Source organism: Mercenaria mercenaria, chromosome 19 (genome assembly GCF_021730395.1).
Source record: "Mercenaria mercenaria strain notata chromosome 19, MADL_Memer_1, whole genome shotgun sequence".
NCBI classification, from domain to species: domain Eukaryota; kingdom Metazoa; phylum Mollusca; class Bivalvia; order Venerida; family Veneridae; genus Mercenaria; species Mercenaria mercenaria.
This window is the reverse complement of record NC_069379.1, coordinates 18212914-18218930: the sequence shown is the minus strand read 5'-3', so window position 1 is coordinate 18218930 and position 6017 is coordinate 18212914.

Below are 6017 nucleotides of genomic sequence, written 5' to 3'. Positions count from 1 at the left end.
TATACAATATATCATGTAACATTTTCTCTTTTACAGTTCGCTAAACAGATTCCATATATATATATGTATTACGATATTGTACTCTCCACGAATATTTTGTGTCCCATTCGTAACACACAATGTGTCGTCCCACTACGTGTAGACGTTCCATGCGAGACCAGAATGTATAAAAAATGAGCCGTGCCATGAGAAAACCAACATAGTGGGTATGCGACCAGCATGGATCCAGACCAGCCTGCGCATCCGCGCAGTCTGGTCAGGCTCCAAGCTGTTCGCTTTTAAAGCCTATTGGAATTGGAGAAACTATTAGCGAACAGCATGGATCCTGACCAGACTGCGCGGATGCGCAGGCTGGTCTGGATCCATGCTGGTCGCACACCCACTATGTTGGTTTTCCCATGGCACGGCTCAAATACCTTATATCAATGATCGTCATATAAAACGAAACCATGAAAATTTCAAGGGACACAATAGGTAAAATGCATTAGGAATTTCAATTTTATACTCACTGCCGCCAAGAATACCCAATTTTCATCAATATAATTCTTACATGCATTAGAAAATTAAATTTATTCTTACAGCCGACAAGCATAGCCAATTTCCGTCATTATATATCTTACACAAAAAATTTCGTTTCTTTAGCAATAAAAACGTATAAGGTAATCACACTGAAATGAATTAGGTACAGCATCTTATTGGAGATTGTAATTAAAAGAATACTGCAAATAATATTTACTTCAATATCCCATATGGCCAGAAAAAAGTCTTTGAGGATAAGTACGACCTGTGAAATTACCAGTATGTTCCAAAGTATATTCCACTGCTATGTGTTTAAAAAGTACCTAAAATCGATAACGATAAAATAACTGATTTAAAAGTATAATATATCAATATGTAAAAAGAGACTCATTTCGGAAACAAAAGAACAAAATGACTTTGTAGAGTGACACTAGCTTTTAGCACTCTTGTCACGTATTTTGTTACATATTTTACATTCATTCATGAATTCAAACGTTATGGTAAAGTGTATTGACCAATCAGCTAGCAGATGAAAGTATCAGGAAGTTTACTCCACATATTATATTACAAGCTTCATTGTTAAGGTATAAACGCAATCATTAAAAAACAAGGAAGAATATCAAACAGGGAATGTCATGTTCATAAACGCAGCCTTCCAACGCAGTTGTGCACACTATCAACACACACACTCGTATACAAAGAAAACACGAGGGCGTAACGAACTAGTAAAGGAACCCAGTGGGGCAAAACCATCACTGGGGAGGTAAAACCGGTGGGGAAAAAAGTTATAAAAACCTATGATTTCTATACGCCCGTTTGAAAAAACGGGACGTATTATGGGAACGCCCCTGGCGGGCGGGCGGATGGGCGGATGGGCGGGCGGGCGGCGTCCACAGACTTTGTCCGGAGCATAACTTCTTTATGCATGTAGGGTTTTTGATGAAACTTGGCACAATTGTTCACCATCATGAGACGAAGTGTCACGCGCAAGAACCAGGTCCCTAGGTCTAAGGTCAAGGTCATACTTAGAGATCAAATGTCAAATTCAAGAATGACTTTGTCCGGAGCATATCTTCTTCATGCATGAAGGCACTTTGATGTAATTTGGCACAATTGTTCACCATCATAAGACAGAGTGTCGTGCGCAATAACCAGGTCCCTTGGTCTAAGGTCAAGGTCACACTTAGAGGTCAAATTATTCAAGAATGAAAACTTTGTCCGTAGTATTTCTTCTTCATGCATGGAGGGATTTTGATATAACTTGGCACAAATGTTTACCACCACAAGACGGAGCGTTACGCGCAAAAACCAGGTCCCTAAGTCTAAGGTCAAGGTCACACTTAGAGATCAAAATTAATGTCAAATTCAAGAATGACTTTTTCCGGAGCATATCTTTTTCATGCATAAAGGGATTTTGATGTAATTTAGCACAATTGTTCACCATCATAAGACGGAGTGTCATGCGCAAGAACCAGGTCCCTAGGTCTAAGGTCAAGGTCACACTTAGAGATCAAATGTCAAATTCAAGAATGACTTTGTCCGGAGCATATCTTCTTCATGCATGAAGGGACTTTGATGTAATTTGGCACAATTGTTCACCTTTATAAGACGGAGTGTCTTGCGCAATAACCAGGTCCCTTGGTCTAAGGTCAAGGTCACACTTAGAGGTCAAATTATTCAAGAATGAAACTTTTGTCCGGAGTATTTCTTCTTCATGCATGGAGGGATTTTGATATAACTTGGCACAAATGTTCACCACCACAAGACGGAGTGTCATGCGCAAGAACCAGGTCCCTAAGTCTAAGGTCAAGGTCACACTTGGAGGCCAAATGTCAGATACAAGAATGACTTTGTCCGAAGCATTTCTTCTTCATGCATGGAGGGATTTTGATGTAACTTGGCACAATTGTACACCATCATGAGACGAAGTATCATGCGCAGGTCCCTTCTTTAGAATTACTTCCCTTTGTTGTTACTATAAATAGCTTATATTGTAACTTTTTCATTACTAGTCGTAGGGGGAAAAAATCGAGACCACATTTCTGTAGTACAACTCGCATGTTACTTCCAATTTGAGGTGTATTTTGACCTATCTCTACCTGGGTAGGATTTTTGTTTGGACTTGCAATTTTGTTTTGGATTTTTTTAAGATTAACTTCCCTTATTTGTTACTATGAATAACATATATTTAACTTTTTTATAATTGGCCGTAGGGAAAAACCAAGACCACTTTGGTACAACATAGATGTTACTTTCAATCTTTAGGTGTATTTTAAAGTATCTCTACCTGGGTAGGATTTTTGTTTGGACTTGCAATTTTGTTTTGGATTTTTTTAAGATTAACTTCCCTTATTTGTTACTATGAATAACATATATTTAACTTTTTTTATAATTGACCGTAGGGAAAAACCAAGACCACTTTGGTACAACATAGATGTTACTTTCAATCTTTAGGTGTATTTTAAAGTATCTCTATCTGGTAAGGAGTTTTTATGTAAATTTAGACAAACAAAAGAATTACAATAATTACTAACAACCACAAAAATAAAATTCCATTTGCAAATACAGGTGCTAGTGTAAAGAAATTTTCTGTGACGGACGTATATTGTGACATTCTGGCACTCCTGTTAATAGTTATAAATGGTACAAATAATGTAAAATAGCCGTGTATGGCATTTTATATAAAACTAATTAGGTTATCGTAGACTTGGGCTCTGATTTCTTAACCTAAACAAATATCATTTAAATCAATATAGCTACCAAGTAGATGTATAACGTCACCTGCCGAAAGTCGCCACTACAAGCGTCGCCCCGCCGAACACCGCCCTGCCGAACGCCGCCCCGCCGAAGGTCGCCTACCAAATGTCAACCCACCGAAGGTCGCCCCGTCGAACCTCAGCTTCGCTTGGCATAATGTCGTCTTTTAACATTTCGCAATGACGTATTTGCATTAATCAAGTTTGTGATTTTAAAGGTTATGATAGATTTTTTGAAATTCCACAATGGAGTGATTACCAGAAGGAATTGCTCATTCATACTCCAAAGTTTCCACCCTTCTCCTTCTCCAACACCACACTTCATCCCTCGGCTTTCAGTTGATCAGTGAATTCATCAGTTACTCGATGTGTAACATAAAATTGCAAAAACTTTTTTTCAGTAAATATAAATAAATAGAGGGCAATGTATGTCCGACCGTCCGTCCGCTCGCCCGCCAACCGGTCCGTCTAATTTTTGTCCAACTCATAACTTTGTCATACATTGGGGAAACACTTTATGCCTGTCTCAGTGAGATGGGTTATCATTAACAAAAACCCGGTCCCTATACGAAGAGTCAATGGCACACTTTGCCGAGAGGGTTGGGCGATCTTATTGAGTAGTCACATGAACACTCGTAGACAAATCTATTTTTATTTATCCAGTCATGGCTGATTTTGTGCCATTGCCCTCTATCTATCTAAATGTCATGAAAAAAAAATCTTGTAATTAAAACTTTCACATCAGGTCACTGACGGAGTCTCTGACCCATTAACGGAGAGAGGTGGTTGGTGTCGCAAGAGTGAGCAAAGTTGTCTGGTATAAACGTTTAGAGGGCTCCGACACGACAAATTTATTTGCCGAGTTTTCGTTTTGGCGGGTATGCATATATCGTATTGGCACCCTTTATTTGTCGTGCTATCGTGTTGTCATCACTTCGCCCCGCCGAGTAGACAAATATCTTATTTGTTGAATTTTCCCGTTTACGCCCCACCGATACGAAAACACGACAAATATCTTCTTTGTCGAGTGTTCATGTTTTCGCCCCGCCGATACGAAAACACGATAACAAGGCAAATACCGTATTTGTCGAGTTTTCGTGTTTTCGCCCCACCGACACGAAAACACAACAAATACTTTCCAACCATCTCTAATGATTTGTAGAGCTATTCTGCAGCCAGAAGCAGCAGGTTTGAGAAGCTTTTTTCTTTCTATTTGAACTTAGAACTTATTCATTTTCACTTAAACTACATTAAAAGATTTGAGACTAAAAACATGTCAGATGTTCACTTTTTGTTTTAAGAATATGCAGTTTATGTACAATTAGAAAAATAATCTCATACGAGGGTGGGATCAAAATTAATGCAACCAATGGTGTTAAATGACAATTAAAGGTTAGATTTAGAAAATCTTTATTTCAAACCTTCAAAGTAATCTCCTTTGACAGCGAAACAACGTCTCAATCTTTTAATCCAATCCTTAAAAGCTTTCTAATACTTTTTCAGGTATATCACTAAGGAGGTTTAATATGGCGGCCCCCAACTTTTGAGGGATGTATATTTTCTGCCTGCAAGCTTAAGACGAGGGAAAAGGAAAAAGTCACAGGGGGCTAGATCCGGAGAATAGGGTGGGTGTTCTAGAACATATACTCCCTGTTCGTTCAAAAACGACGTCAAAATCCCAGCCTTGTGACTCGAGGCGTTGTCATGTAACAAACGGATGCCTCGGATATCCATTTTTGGTCGACGTTTCTGGAAATACTTGAGAAGCTTTTTTAGAACATTTTTCTTATACATCTGTAAAACTTGGCATTCACTGACTTGCCTTTAGGTACAGGAACCTGGATGGCGAGACCTTTAGTAGTGAAAAATATGGCATATATAACCTTTTTCACACTTGCAATCCTTTTGGCAATGCAAGGCCGTCTGGCATTTTTGGTGAGCCATACTCGGTTACTAATTTTTCGATGCGGTTCGAAGAAATGCATCCAAAACTCATCACCTGTTACTACATTCATAAATGTTTTTTGATCGTATCTTGGAATCCTTTTCAAAAGCTTGCGCGCCATCTTAACGCGCGTGCGTTTTTGCTCATCAGTGAGCAAATGCGGGACCCACCTAGCACTTTTCTTCTTCAATTTCAAGATATTTCGCAGAATGCGCAACACAGATGCTTTTGAAATGCCAACCATTTCCGCAATCTGCTGAGAAGTATATCTTGCGTCAGAAAGTACTATCTGTTTGATTTTTTTTTCAAAATTCCTTGGACTACTTGCAGACTTAGGTCGACCAGTTTTAGGCGCATTTTTGACAGACTTCACGCCTGCACAAAATTTCCTAACCCATCTGCAAACTGTTGAAAAGGACATTTCATTACTACCATAAACAGCACATTTGTCAGCATAAATGTCCTTTGAACCTCTTCCGATTGAAGACCTAATTTCGTTCGCATTTTTACACTTTTACCAACCATTTTGCCTAACAGCCTACGAGTAGGGTTTGTGCAAATGTGAATTTTGAGTGAGATATTGTGTCTACATGTATAGTTTATACGTCGATTGAAAGCTATTACAACGGGAAACAGGTGCAAGACGTTAATTTTGTACTCGCGCTAAAAATAGCGGTAACCGTTATCAATAGCCAGTGGCATTACTTTTGATCCCATCCTCGTATTTGCGAGGGCCTCGAGGAAGATTAACTTATTGAAATGAGTTGCATCGTTAAGTAACAACTTTGATTTCTTTT